General features: G+C 41.6%; 1 protein-coding gene across 6 annotated transcripts in view; it reads left to right on the forward strand.

Annotated features, from left to right (window-relative positions):
• ELMO1 (engulfment and cell motility 1) overlaps positions 1-14,991 on the forward strand; it is a 571,068-nt gene that overhangs the window by 515,650 nt on the left and 40,427 nt on the right. The window lies entirely within an intron of this gene.

Raw genomic sequence — 14,991 nt, forward strand, 5'->3', positions numbered from 1 at the left:
TAGGGAGCTTTAGGTTAAAATCCCTGCTCTGCCACTATCTGGGGTGTGATTTTGAATAAGCCACTTAATTCTATCTTGGCAGATGCATCAACCTGACCTCTAAAGTCCAGCTTAGCCAAAAAATTCCAGGATTCTAAAGATACTATATTATTACTAACAATATAGTGAGTGTGAGTTGAGTCCTGTACCAATCTGTGCCTCCCTCACCCCTACTTTCCTGCTATCTACGCCCACCTCACCCCTCGTTTCCTGCTGTCAATGCAGTGACTTATTCAGAAGGGGCAATGGAGTATTGATGAGAGACACTTTTTGGTCTTCAGTTATAACTCACTCCCATTTGTTTGTTTGTTTATTCATTTGCTCATTTATTCATTTATTTATTGCTGGCATTTAACTTTTCTGTTACTTCCCAAGATTCTTTCTGAGATCTTCTGGAGGCCTCACCGGTACTTTGGGACAATATAGTCATTGGTTTGGAATTAAATCCTTGGAGAAAAGGACTTTCCATTTTCTTAATATAACTAAAGCAGATAAGGAAAACTCACTCTTACAATGTGAGATCTCAGAAAACAAAACTTAGGCAAATAACCCATAAACACTTTGTAACATTTTCAGCATTACAGTTTTTCCAGCATTTAATCAATCCTTGTGTACCTGTATATTCAAGCCCATAGTTACCAACCCGCACATACGAAAAAAGAACCAATTCATTTAAATAATCAAGTTCATGCCATGTTCAATGGTACATGTCCTCTTTTGCTCCTAAAATCTTTGATCACTCTTTGGCTTCTCCAGGTCCTCAGGCATTCATTGTAGGAGATGGCAGTTCTGCCTACCCCATCAGCAGACATCATTTTGCAAAGCAGAAATCATCTTTGTCCCTTCTACCCCCAGCAAATTCCCTGGCTCCCAGTTTTCACCTGTCAGGTGTTCATGCTAATTCCAAGATTACTTTATCACAATTATAACAGAAGTAAAATTCTCATGGTGGATGGATTTCATTTATAATAAACACCTTTCTTGTTTACTTACTACTTGAGTGCTTACTTCTCACGAGGAGCTATGCATTACTCACTCATCTTTTCCCCAACTTAGTGCAGTAGCATTCATTAATCATAGGTTAAAGTCAAAAACATTTTTCATTCAACTCTCACATTCTGAAGTCAACTTCAGCACCATGTTTCCATTGTAATAGTTTAAAGCATATGCTTTCTAATTACAGAACTTGGATTTAAGTCCCTCTTTTGTCATTTACCAGTATAAATGCCCCGAGACTTGGTTTCTGCAACTGAAAGAAAGGGATACTCCCTATTTGGTAGGATTCTTGTGACGATATAATGAGTTTAAAGATTCCAAGCTTAGAGCACTGTGCCCATGCTTAGTAAACACCCAGGAAATGCTAATAGTCAGCATTCTGTTGCCTCTGGCAGATAGGAGGTGCTTTATATGCACCCAACTCACTTGATACTCAGCCTAATTAGGTGGAAGAGAGGATGGGTATTGAATTTGTTTTCAGTTTTTAAACATCTCATTCTTGAATTTTCTAATTCAAGAATTAGAATGCATGGTGAGGTCCAACATAAGATATATGCTCTTCTGAAATAAGAAGTTGAAAACTGCCATTACACTATGTAATTTAAAATTTATTTATTTTTGAAGCTTGTTTTGATTGTCACTTTACATGATGCATGACGTTTTTTCCCTTCTTTCACACTATCTTTTAAAAAAAATGACAAAAGTTAACATGGCATTGGCTCTGCTATATAACAAAACTCTGATACAAATTATATCCTTTTGGAAATCATTTTGTTTGTTTTTAATAAACAAGTAGCAAGAACATTTTTTATTTATAAATAAACATTACTTCTAAAAAATCCTCAGTAATTTCATACAAATTATAATTCTAAGAAAGTTCCTTAGACATTGATTATAGTCAGAAATCTTTTTCTAGTTCCAAAATCACTGAAATTTGAAAAGAAGGAAAGAAGTGGTTGTGCTCAACATCATTAGGTCTAGAATTTGTTCACTATTTCAGTTATTCAACAAACATTCAACAAACTCCTTCTAAGCTGAGTGTTTGGCACTGTTCTAGGACCCATAACTATGTCCTTACCACAACCAGCCCATTATTTTCAGAGGTATTAGTATTGACTTCAGCGGCCAAGATAGGAAGTGACATAGAAATACTGTTTAGCTACTGGATCAAATAACTTTCACAGGAACATAAAACTGAACACAAGTTCAGGCCCTGAAAAAAAACTTAGATTAGTTCTCAAGGAAATTCTAGTTAGTGCTTATTGGGACTTTTAAGAACACCTCATCCAAAGTTATTGACCAATCCTATGTGTTAGGTAAGATTAACTAGTGCCCACCAACGTAAGAGATGGAGGATGGTGCCATTGTGAATGCCAAACTCAGTGGATTAGTGGTGACTACTTGCAGACAGAGCCCTGGTTCAGCCAAAAAAGAAGTCCCGTGATATATTGTTGATGTCTGCCACTGGCATGGGAAAGAGCAGTGGTGGGATATGTGCCACATAATTGTCATCTATGCTGTGTCCTCCGAAGGACTCGCCAGTAAGGAAAAGGACTGCATTCAGGTGAAAGTATGGCAGACCCAGCAGATTTCTGGAAATCCATAGCAATAGCTGGTTTCACAGCTGTGAGAGGTAAAACAGAGGAGCAGAAGGGAATAGAGATAGAGTAGAGAAACCCAAGTACCTTTTCAGATCTCGCTTGGGCTCATTGACTTCACAAAACTGAGGAACTGTCCAGGTTTTGCAGTCAGGGCACTCTGGGCTGTTTTAGTTGTCTGAGTTTGTAGCTGTGGTGGGTGACAGGCTCCCCTTTAAAGATAATGAATGGATCACAATTACTTTACTTTGGAAAGCATTCTTCTGCCATGGGACACTGTAATAACTGGCCATAGAAGAGAAAAGGCCTCGGGATTTATGAGGGTATCCCAGTTTTCAACCATCTGGGAAAAAAATACAGTAGGACATTGGTACAGCAGTGTGTTAACCAGAGTTAGTCTATCATTGCTCCTCTCTCAACCCTCTTTCCCTCTGCTTAAAACTATCACAAGGATATGTCTCTGGCCTTCATGAAGACTTGCCGGAATTTTTTTTTTTTTTTTTTGCACATAACTCTAGAAATACAGTCGAGTTGACCTTCAGTTTTCTAGGCTGAAGGGGAGATTTTCCAGATATGAGGGATTTTAAAATTCAGTAGTCATAAAAAGACAAATGAAGTATGGTCACTTCCTTTAAAGGGCTCAAGGTCCTACTGGGAAGATGAGTAGTGAATAAATAATTTCACTGCACTCTGAGAAGTGTGGTTGTTAAAGCAATAGGGTAAGAATGGACATATATTTCTAAGAGCAAAAAACAGTAGTGTACATAATAATCACTTTGTTTTCCTGTCCCTAAATTGTATTGATAATAGCATTTACTAAGGTCTACTCTTATCATTTGTTTGCATGCCAACTTTCTCCTAAGTGCCTTTTTTTTTTTTTTTTGAGGTCTTGCACTGTCACCCAGGCTGGAGTGCACTGGTACCATTATACCATCATAGTTCATTGCAGCCTCCAACTCATGGATTCAAGCAATCCTCCTACCACAGCCTCCTGAGTAGTGAGGACTACAGGCATTTGTCACTGCACCCGGCCTCACCTAAGTGCTTTTGAGTTTCTCAGGGGTGGGCACTGGTCTGGTTCTTCTCTGCTGCCAGCACCTGCTCACCCAGCAATTAGCACATATTAATCTTGGTAAATGTTAGCTGAGCGAATATAGTCCTGAGTATACTTCTAATGCTTCTAACACAATACCAGGCATCAACAACTTATTAGATAAAATGTAGGCAGTCAAAACATATTTATTATTACAATATTTCATTAATAATTCAGCTGAATTTATTTGAAAACTAAAATGCATGCCATAGTGTTTTCAATTTCTCACACTTGATCTTAGCCAAAAGGCCAAGAAGCGATAGTGTATTTTCAATTTCTCAACAAGAATGGACCACTTAAAATATAGCACTGTTATTTTGATCTGTGCTAAAAGGGCAAAAGCATAATATTTTCTTGTATATATCACAGAGTCTTGACGAGTAGGGTCTTAAGTTCAACTTTGTAGCCACCTCCACTGCCCGGTCTGTCTGCTGAGGCAAGTGCATGAGCAGTTTCATTTTGGTTGGTTGTGCTCTCCTCCCAGGTGACTTGCTGGAGTGGTCTACGATTTCCTCTGAGTTCAGCAGCCTTGCCTGATGGCAGAGCTGTTTTATGGGAACCAGACCTTGCTTTTCCTACCTCATTTCCCCTGTGGTCTTGCCTGAGCAGTCGGCTTAAGAAAAGTTTATCAAATCTCTTTTCCAGAGGGGCAGTTGTCCCATTTCATTTGTCACTATTTAACAGCTTATGCAAAACGTGCTGGCAGATCTAAATATGTGAGGCTTTGGATTCTACCCTTGATATGGGACAATGGGCTTCTCATTTATTTCTTTGTAGTTACTAATCTTGGAGGAGTTCAAGGCTAAGTTATCCGCATTCACTTATATTCCTCTTCTCCATCTTCCTTTTAGCTCATTCATTCATTCATTCATTCCACAGATGTTTATAAAATTGTTATGAAATACCAGAAACAGAGGTGAATTGGGTAAAACCCAATATTCATAGACATTAAGGAGAGATCACCACAGTGACCACTGACTCTTTTTTTTTCAGGCCTTACCCATGAGTTGAGTGAAGAAGGGGCAGTGATTGAGGATCAGACTTATTGGTAAACACCCCGAATATTGAAAGGGATGCCTTTGGATATCATTTATTCATTAACAAAGACAATTAGGATTTGCTAACCATTCGTAGCATCTTGTGTTTTGGTGTCATGATTGTGTAACTTGGAAAATAAAAATCCATCCAGTCTCAGTTACTTCTTCAATGGAGTTCCTCTCCTGATTTTGGGGAGCTCCCAGCAAAGTGAATCCACCACCTCTTTCCCCATCAAGGTCAGGCAGAACTTAGGTGCAAGAGAGCAGCACCCCAGGAGTTACTCCATGTAGTTTAGGAGACCTTCCATATGGGAGGGTCATTCCTTGTAACTTCAGAAGGATTTGTAAAAGGCTTTGTTTTTGCCCCATACTTGGCAAAGTATGGATAAATTTGAGCAGTCATTTGAAAAACCAACAGTAGGATGATTATTAAAAATTTATAGCCATTTTCTCCCAATCCTATTGGTGAAAGAGTTTTCCAGCCTTCTTTACAAGAAACCAACTCTATTTATTTCTGCTTTTCCCCCACCCTGTCTCTTCAAGGTCACACGTTTTGAACTGACTTGCTTGACATGTTGTTTATTTAAAACTGTGGATTAAATGGCACCCACTAATGTGATTTGCTTGGACTTTGCCTGAGGCAGGCTCCATCAGACACTGGTGAAAATAGCTTCCTGTTGTCCAACCAGGTCCTTCGATTAGCTAACCAGCAAATTTAACCCAATTGCTGTATTTCAGTTTGACTCTCTATTTCATTGGGGAAAAGGAGCTTTGTCACACGGCTGTTTTCCTCTTGATCTCTCTCATCTCAAGAGCTGGCTGCAAAGAGAAAGGGTGACCCAAACCTTACCTCTTCTGTCTCCTCTTTGGGATCAGCTCCCTGCAGATGATAAAGAAAGTGAGAAGGATGTTGCGTGCATAAACATTGCTCTTCAACTGAGCACTAATTGAGTTTAAGATGAATTGCTGGTTAATGGGTTTACTTCTTTTTACCAGCTATAAAGATGCCTTGAGCCTTAAATTAAAGTGATTTCTCATGAGGTGCAGGGCCTTTATTTGTGGCCTGTGTCTGAGTCTTGGGAATGGGACATTGCACAGTGAGCACCTGTGCTGAACTACAGGATAAGGCATTGCATAAGCAGTTATTTAGGGGCTAACACCAAGGCCCTCAACACTCCCATTTTGAATTATGATCAGATTCTCAGGATGTGTGAAGTGGCCTGAGCACCGCTATCCCCCTGCCAACCATTTCTGTTTCATTAGAAGCTACAAACCTAAGCAAGGCAGTGGCAGTGCTGGGAGCAGCTCCCTTCCCAACTGCTCAGTGCCATCTGTTTGGCTCTCGAGGCACATTTGAAAAGTCACCTTTTCTACTTTCATCACAGCTTGTCCTCAGGTTCCCTGGGCACTGCCTGGACACTGCCAGCCACAAGCCTGCCTACTCAGGATGGGCACACACTGCTGCCCAGTTCTGATGGAGCATCTGGGAACACTGATCATCACTGCTGCCCAAGGAGGTATGGGCTGCTTTGGAAGATGTTGGCTGCCCTCGCTAAAGCAGGTCCCTACACAGTGCCTGATCCAGGTAGCCTGATGCCCTCCATGTGCTTCTCACTGAGGCAGCCCAGGGAGAGTGGTCTGGCCTCGAGTAGCAGGTGGTGTCTGAGGGACCCACCCAAGCAGGCTGAGAGCAGGTACAGTCCCCTGATCACCAATCTGACTGTCCCGAGTGAGAGTACCAATCCTATCCATGCTGTCGGGAGGACTTGAAGACCAAGCTTTAGGAGAACTGTGGGCAGTAACAGGCTGAGGACTGGGCTCCTTGGGTGTCATCTGTAAGTCACGTTGGGCAGCCTGGAGGGAAGGGTGCAGGCCCTTTCTCCCTTTTCCCTGAAACTGCAGTCATTCCTCCTTCCTACCTTCTTGTGCCGCCTAATTCAGACCAGTGTTTCTCAACCCTAGCTGCACATGCACCTCCCCTAGAGAGCTTTGCAAAACATGACCCATGTCCAGAACCCATTCCAGAGTCGGAATCTGAAGAAATGAGGCCAGGCAGAGACATCTTGTAGATTTTGTTATACTGTGATTGTTGAGAACTACTGATTTTAGAGGATATTTCTTTCTGATAGTCATTTGGTGAGCCCATTATTTATAAATTAAACAGATACTTTCTCAGTCATTACTCTGTGACTGAACTGTGCAGGCTCTGGAGATAAAATAGTAATAAAAGATGGTGGCTCATGCCTGTAATCCCAGCACTTTGGGTTAGGGTTAGTCAGGTGGATCATGAGGTTAGGCATTCAAGACTAGCCTGGCCAACATAGTGAAACCCCATCTCTACTAAAAAAAAAAATACAAAAAATTAGCCAGGCATAGGGCCGGGTGCCTGTAGTCCCAGCTATTTGGGAGGCTGAGGCAGGAGAATCACTTGACCTAGGGAGAGGTCAGTGAGAATAACATGAAGTAGACAGAAAGAACAGATATTCAAGAGGCGAAATCAACATCCCTCCGTGCCTGAAAACTCTGATCCTCAGAACAAAATTCCTGACTTTCATGAACGTGCGGGTTCCCAAGCTCAGGAAGTTCCATTATTTTGATCATTGCTACATCATTTGCCATCACTTACCAAAGACACCCTCAGAGTTACCTATGGTCACAAATCCAGATATATGGCACCCAGAGAACAAGCCTTGGGTTGTCAGTGGTTTGCATTCAAGAATAACTCAGGAGGAGTAAAATCAGTGGAGAAAGTTTCAGTCTGCAGTGTACCATTATTTTTCACAGTTCATGGCACTTAACTTCACTTTTGATGTGGTGCATAGTAAGCTCTTATTGGTTGCATTGTGAAATGCCGTCCTACAAAGGAGGACTTACAAGGACCTCACTGCCCACATCAAGCACAACACTGGCTTTGGCTCTAAATTAGGTCTTATCACCCCTTCAGACAGATGCTCACAGGAGCTTAGAAAGCTCAGAGGGCCGTTAGGGACACAATGAAGAAACAGAGGCAGGAGAAGTTAATGACTTGCTGAGTTCTCTTACTACTGGATGCCAAGATTAGACCACACATCGTTTGTGAAATGCAGAGGAGCTTTTCTGCATTTATTAATGAACAAAGTGTTTCGAATTCATCTGGTATAATTGAGGACACATGATGAAATTGAGAGGAGCCAGAGGTTGCACACCAGCTGAGCTGTGATTTCAAAGCAGTTTCTCTTCGTTTACGTTAAGGCTGACCCCACAGTTCCTGGACCAGCAGCCCCTTCACCAGGGGACTGCAGTGGTCGAACCACAGTGAGAGGTGAGGCAGAAAAGAGCAAAGACAGGCAAGAGCATCTTCCAAGCACTGAAACCATTCAGGCGAGAGTTGAGAATACTGTTTGATGAAAACACCTCTCTTTAATCTGTTGGAACCAATTCTGTTTAATTTGTCCTGAATATAATCTTGAACCACCCTGCATGTATTATAAAACACCCAGAATCATCTTCCGAGGATATGTATAGTTGTTTGCAGGCTGCAAGGAGATTATTATTATTATTTTTTTTTGGCTAAGATGTCCAGGACTGTGATTCAGAAGGAACCTCATAACATATTTGGTGCAATGCTCTACATCTCTTAATCCTAATTAAAGATTATTACCCCTACTTTATAGATAAGAAAACCAAGGTTCAGAGAAGTTGAGTGATTTACCCAGCTTGTAAGTGACAGAACCAGATTTTGAAATGACTTCTGCCTAACTATATATAAAGCCCAGTGTTGTTTTTCTTCCACACTAGGCATTGGCAAGCTACTGCTGCAGGCCAAATCCAGCCTACCACCTGTTTTTTGTAAATAAAGTTTTATTAGAACACAGCCAGGCCCATTCACTTATATATTGTCTGTCATTATATAAGTTGCCATGGCAGGGTTGAATAATTGCAGCAGACGCTATATGGCTCCCAAAGGCTAAAATATCTACTATCTGCTTTTAACAGAAGTTTGCCAAGACCTGTCTAAGGCTTACTGTCCTAAAATAAATTCTGAAAACTCAACTGCTCCTCCTTGAGCCCAGAGAGCACCTTTATTTTCTCTGTCCTTCATTTTAGTATGCATGACACCACTCAGCACAATGTCCTACGTGGATGTCCTGGCCTAGGTACTCCACCACCTGATCTGGCAAAAACATAAAGTAAAACTATCATGAGTTTCCTGAAGCTTACCCAATTTTAAAGACCTCTGTAGGGAGATAGGACAGGGAGGGATCAATAATTGTCCCTGCCAGGTAAGCATCAGTTTTTACTCTCACTTTCACACTTTTTCTGGGCAAGACCATTTCTCCACATTGTACCTTTAGAGTGTAGCCCCAAAGCTATCCCTGGCCTCTGAGAAAATTACTCTTCCCACACATAAGCACTTAGAGTTTTCCTTCCCCCAGACCCCTCTGCAGGCGGAATCTTTCCAAAGCTTAGGTTGTTGTGAGCCTTCAGTCCTTTTGTTTTGTGTAAGGAACATTTCTGGGAAGAAAAATAGTCCAGCAATGAAGTCTTCCCCACATGAGTCATTTTTAGCTAGACTGTGTTGGCATCTGTTTTTCCTAAGACAGGCTTTTCTTGTCGCTGTGAAGACAAATCAATTTAATGGACACCACCGGTTGGGGGTAAATTGTACTTTTTTTTGTAAGTACTGATGACCCGTTAGTGGCAGTGCCCAGTAGCATACACCATTATACCTTTTCCAGAAACCCCCCTCTTGGCTGTACATCTGTCCCCTTCCAGCTCTGCCTTGGAAGGAAACCCTAAATGACCTCTGGAGCCCCAAGACACCATCCCACAGTCACAGGCTTTGTACTTTGGCCTTGTGAAAATGTGCTTTATAAACCTTGTCGGCAGCCTGTTAAGGACTTACTTGTTGTTTCTATCTACAGAAAAAAGGTGAGAGCCTAAAAGCCTTTGACATAGTTCATGCCAACCATATTATACTCTGGGATATATTGGATTATGTACTATGGGCTGTTGTACAAGTAAGAAATAGTTCCTGCCCTCCAGGGACTTATAATCAATAACTAGCTTCACTGCTTGCTGGTGATACAACAAGACTCACTGGAAAAGTAGATGCTATATGGAAGACTCAGCAGGGGTGCTGGATGTTTGCTGAAATTGGTAGTTCTCACACTTGAGCATGCATTAGAATCACCTAGAGAGCTGTTAACACAGATTGCTGGGTGCCACTCTTAGCATTTCTGATTCAGTAGATCTGGGATGGGCCCAAGAATTTGCATTTCTTTCAAGTTGCCATCTGATTCACGTGTGGCCCAAGAATACCCTATGCAAAATATTTTTATAGGAGAAGCTTCTTGCATATGTAATTTTCTTCTGGGAGAGTAAGGGAACTGACATTTGTTGGGTGTCTCATATGTTCTATTCAGTATATTAGGTACTTTGGCTATTATATCTTGTTTAGATTTCACAACCCTGTGAATTTCATATTATTACTAGCACTCTACAATGAGCAAACTAAGGTTTAGGAAGAGGAACTTACGTTTGCTAGATATCCACTGTGTACTATAAAGGATGTCAGGCATTATCGGGCATTATCCAATTTACAACTTTTTTGAATTCTGAATGATTAGCACTCCTAGTTTAGGAGTGGTAAAAATGAGTAAAGATGGTAAAAATGAGTCTCGGAGAGATTGAGTATCTTGAGGAAGGTCACAGCCCCAAGAAACATGCAGCCTGGATTCAAAATCCCATGTTGAGTTCTAAAGGCTAAGAAGCCATACTGCAGCTAGTACCTGTCCGTTTGCCAAAAGCTACTAGCATAGACTCCAAAAGCATATTTTCTTTCGTGCTTGAAGCATGTACTTTCTACCTCTTTGCCTTTGCTCATGCTGGTCCTTCTGACTAGAATCCCCTTCTCCTCTTCTTTACCTGAGTAACTCCCATTCATCTTCCAAGTCTCAGCAAAAATATTGTCTCAGCCATGCAGACTACTGTAACATCCCCTCCTTATACCAACTAGTGCAGGAATAATGACTACTTTATAAGTGTTCCAACAAACTTTATATTATCAAATTTCTTCACAGACCCCAAAGTCCTCTGGCAACATATCCTTAGTTACAGAAACAAAAAAAAAAAAATCCAAATTTTTCATTTAGCCATCAAAGCCATCCCCTATCTGACCCAACTTGCCTTTCAACCACACCTTGCAGCTCCACCTCATTTCTCCAACTAAACAAGACAGCTGCACATGCTTCCCCCTCATTTCTCTAACTAAACAAGACTGCTGCACATGGCTGTGTTCTCCTTCTCCCTCCAAGCCTTCACTCAGGCTGCTGCTGTCACCAAGAATGGCCCCTCCCCTGCACCTCAGCCTATCTGCATGTGGCCTCTCTACCAGCCCCAGCTGAAGTCCTGGTGCTGTGCCCTCAGCCCTTTGGGAGGGCCTCCATAAGCGTTTGTGGAGTGAACACCTGACCCCTTGCTCCCCTGTGCCATCATGTCTTCCCTTGACTGAGGCAAGTATGTGTCTCCACTATCCCAGGCTGAGAGCTCATCCGGCACAAGGCCTCCAGTGTCTCTCCATGCTTTGCACTGAGTGGGTACTCACGAAACATTTATTAAAGAAATGAATAAATGATGATGGATGAAGGTTGTGGATTAAAGGCAGGATGAGAGAAGTGATTAGACTAGGAGCACATGGAGGCTTAGTAGATCTTGCAATAAAATACAGGAGTGCATTTACATGACCAACAATGGGAGCAGGGGCATAGGTGAACTTTGCCAGAATGCTTGATTCCATTTAGGAACCCCCTGTGCTCACACCTTTAACCTGGTCTTCCAAGGAGCCAAACTGATTTCTCCATTTGAAGTACAAATGTCTTATAGGACTCTCACTTTTTTGTAATGTGTAACATTATTACAGAGAACAGGGACTAAGAAGACTCCAGAAACACAACACTGACACTTGGATGATGGGGCAACACCAACCACAAAGGCAGATTCTAAGAGCATGCTTTCTTTGATGTCTGTGGCAAAGCACGTACTGTAACTAAAAAGTTTAATTCCATTGATTTTCCGATGCCTCTGCAACACCGTCTGTGGGTTTTTCAAACAAATGGTAAAAGGTGTGATGTTTTCTAAAGAAGACAGAGTTAAGGATGGTGGTTGTGAATATCTTGATTTAAATTGCACATGTGAAACATTAACAGAGACCTAAAGCTATTAGTTGTAAACCTTGTAGCTAAATTGCAAAGGTACAGAGGAATGCTTGACTCATACAACTATTTTGTTTTCTTAAAACAATTAATGATACCTTTGACTGAGGTTATTTTCCTTGACATGCAGAGTGACCACAGAACTTCTCAAGGCTGGTGCCAACAAAACTGTGAAGTAGGTGAAGCTGGTGTTTCACTCCACCAACCTCTGTCCTGTGCTTTATACCCACTGCTTATATCCCTTCCTCTGGGGCCAGGTGCCTGCTTTTTCCTTCTTCCTATCAACCTAGTCTTAGGAAAAAATTCTATACTTTCTTCAAACTGAAGTATAAGTGATTTGGGGATAATTTAAAGGATTGTTCTACTTATGCGTTCTTGCATCTAGCAGGGATCAAAGTCTTAGGCTAGAGGAATAGGGCACTAAGAGTGGATTTTAAGCATAATCTATAAGTAGGAGTTAAAGAGTTCCCCATGTTCCATAAGGGATCATCATGATTTCCATGCTGAGGTGCACCCATGAGCCTGTAAATGCAAGTGATTTTTCAAAGTCATTTATTGAATTAACTTTGCTATTTCCATCCAGCTTCCCTCTCCTACTCCTCCCACTCCCTGGATGACCTCAGCCCCACAGGTGGTCCTCCTTTTGGACTTCACCATATGTATTTGTTGGGACTCTTTGGTTGCAAGTGACAAGAACCAGTCAAACCATCATCCAAACCATCTTACAGAAAAAAAAAAAGTTTCATGTAACCAAACTACCAAATGCAGGGCTTGAATCACCTTTACAGTTGAACAAGGCTTGACCATTAACACTCTCACACACACACATTTCTGGTTTCTTCTGTTTGCTTCTACTGGCATTGGTATCTTGCCCTTTCCTATATATGAAGGGACATAGTGTTACAATTCTCAACTTGAGGGAGAGAGAGCATGCTTCAGGTCTGCCTCAAGACACATCAGAAAAGTTTGGGAAAGGATGCTGATTGGTCAGTTGAGGTCACCTGCCCACTTATCAGACCCATCCCTGTGTCTAGGCAGATGTGGTATAAATACTGTCATCTCTGTGATAGCCCCTTAAGAAACACATGACATGAGGGAATCATCTTCTTCATCTGTAAAATGAGGGGAGTGGAGATCGCTCTAAAACTCTTAGCTTTGACCTGATCCTATTTAAAAATCATATCTTCATTTTTGGTACCCTTATCACTGTATCTTTGTCTCTCCTCACGTCCAGCCTCCCACTAGAAAGCCAGGTATCATTGAAAAACAGTAATGATCTCCTGGGCTCACCTCTGAGGGTCTCTAAGTGGGCAAAGGAGCACTCTCTACGGGACCCCTTATATGACCAGTTCAACCTGGACCAAATTTAATCATCATTTATTCCACATGATGTAAGATGGTCACGATTTCAAAAATTTTCAAGCATCCCAAATTTGGCATTTCGCCTGAGTTAAAAAAAAAAAAAGCAGATCTGGTGAAAGGTCAACTGGAAATTTGCCTGTATGATATTATGCTGGGGGTAGGAAATAATGCTTATGCAATTGGTTCCAATTCAGATGCAACCCAGATTCAAAGTGATTGATATGCAGTGGTGTTCCAGGTTATTCATCTGTTTCCGTCCCCATGAAATGTCTTCAATGAAAAGCCTGTCTACCTGCCAACAAAGTCCATCAGTGTGTCATGTCTATCATTTCTGTACTTCTAGTGTAATGACCCTTGGCCATGTTCACCTTTCTTATGAGACCACTAGTTCACAGAAAGCAAGAAATATATGCGTGTTTGTTCAACATCAAGTCTATGCCAAATCCATCCTCCTGGGTTGCTTGGGATCCTAGGATTCAACTACATATGTGTGATTTTGGCCAAGTCATCAATCCTTTCTCAGTCTGTTTTCTAATCTTTTAAATAGTGGCGATAGCACCTCCTCCACTGTGTTGTAGGGAGGATTAAATAAGGTGGTAAACAGCAAACTGCCTAGTACAGAATTCAGCATATAGCAGGGGTGCATCTGTGATTTGTCTTATTTTAAGTTCCCAAATGACACCAAGAATGGTGGCATGGGTGGCAGCATAGTACAGTGTTTACAATCCTGATATCCAATCCCAACTCAGCCACTTAACAACCAATTGTACGATTTTGAAGTTTCTTAAAGTTTCAAAGCCTCAGTTTCTTCATATGTAAAGTAGAGATGATAGTAATAGTAACCTCATAGGTTTGAGTGGATAAAGAAAGAAAACATAGATAAAGCACCTACCATAGCATCTGACACACAGATACCTATAAATGGTAACACTTGTTGCTATCATCAGTGATGGAGGGTGAAAAAAGAACCAGCAAGATCCCAAGTCTCTGGGATGCTTCTGTGTATTTTCTGGTCTTGTCCTGCTTTATGCATCCTGATGAAGATGAACCCACATTAATAGAGGCAGTGGTTAATTGCATTCTCGTGGGCTAGCCCTGTCCTGAGGCATAAAATTACCATATTCTTCTTTTTTCTTGAGGATTCCAGTGGGATATGTCTGTTCTAATTTAATAAACCTCTTTTTTTAGTGCCTGGCTCAAAGAGGCAATACCACATGTACATTTCCAAATGCATAATTAGTATGAACACTCAGGCCCTAACTACATGGGGAAGGCAGTCTGGGAGAGGAGGATATGAGTATCTGTTCACATTCATTTGAACCAGCGCCAACCAAACTTCCACAGTTAATTGTATCTCAGCGATTTTCTCCTGGAAAAAAATAATTACTATGCAGGGCTGTAGCTGCTGCTTGGCCTTCGTTCATTCCTGACTCTTGAGTTGGCATTGTTTACAGTGTTGAGTCAGCAGCAGTCACATAATATGTCAAGCGAGTGGAGTGCACCTCCCACCCAGAGCTTTCCCACCCCACCAGTTCCCCATTAGTCAATCCATTTCCTTCCTTGTGTTCCAGCATTACAAGAGAAAATGGAAGATGGGCATAATGGAAGTTTACCCTTTGGAAAAGCACGCTCGAGGTTCATGCTGAGCGTGCATGCAGAGGGGAACAGGGAAA

The sequence above is a fragment of the Aotus nancymaae genome, unplaced genomic scaffold (assembly GCF_030222135.1).
Source record: "Aotus nancymaae isolate 86718 unplaced genomic scaffold, 86718_ANA_hifiasm-v0.15.2.pri h1tg000025l, whole genome shotgun sequence".
NCBI lineage: Eukaryota > Metazoa > Chordata > Mammalia > Primates > Aotidae > Aotus > Aotus nancymaae.